Below are 699 nucleotides of genomic sequence, written 5' to 3'. Positions count from 1 at the left end.
TGAAATGGAGCCAGAGATGATGATGTGGAGCAATGGAGCAGCTGGAGACTTTAGATCCAGAGAGGGAGAGCAACTGTGTGCTGAAGACCTGGGGGTCACGGGGGAAGGATTGCATGGAGGGGATTGTAACCATGGCAATGAACGATATATGATAGAATGAATGTAAAACCAATGTTCTCCCATGTAAACTATCACATAAGTCACAATAAAACATTAAAAAAAATAAAAAAAGAAACAGCTGTATGGAGGTAATATTCTATTTTAAAACAAACTAAAGAGACCCAGCATTTAAATGCTATATATGAACCTTGACTAAATCCTAAACAAGGAAAAGAACTGAAGAAATTCTAATATGAAGTAGGCAATAAAGAATTAACTTTTTTTTGTATAATTATATTAGTTATATAAGGAAAGGGCCTTATTTTTAAGAGTTGCCTGCTAAAGTAGTTAGGGAATGAGGTGTCATGAAATTTACTATCAAATGGCCCAGAAAGAAATAACATATATTCTCTGCGTATATACACACAGAAAGACAGTAAACTCTAATTAATTATATATATATATATATGGAGCTCTGGTAGCATAGTGGTTACGAATTGGGCTTCTAATCTCAAGGTCAACAGTTCGAAACTGCCAGTGGTTCTGCAGGAGAAAGAGGAAACTTTCTGCTCTTATAAAGATTTACAGCCTCGGAAACCC

This window comes from Chrysochloris asiatica, unplaced genomic scaffold (genome assembly GCF_000296735.1).
Source record: "Chrysochloris asiatica unplaced genomic scaffold, ChrAsi1.0 scaffold00017, whole genome shotgun sequence".
Taxonomy (NCBI): Eukaryota; Metazoa; Chordata; class Mammalia; order Afrosoricida; family Chrysochloridae; genus Chrysochloris; species Chrysochloris asiatica.
This window is presented reverse-complemented; position numbering follows the sequence as displayed.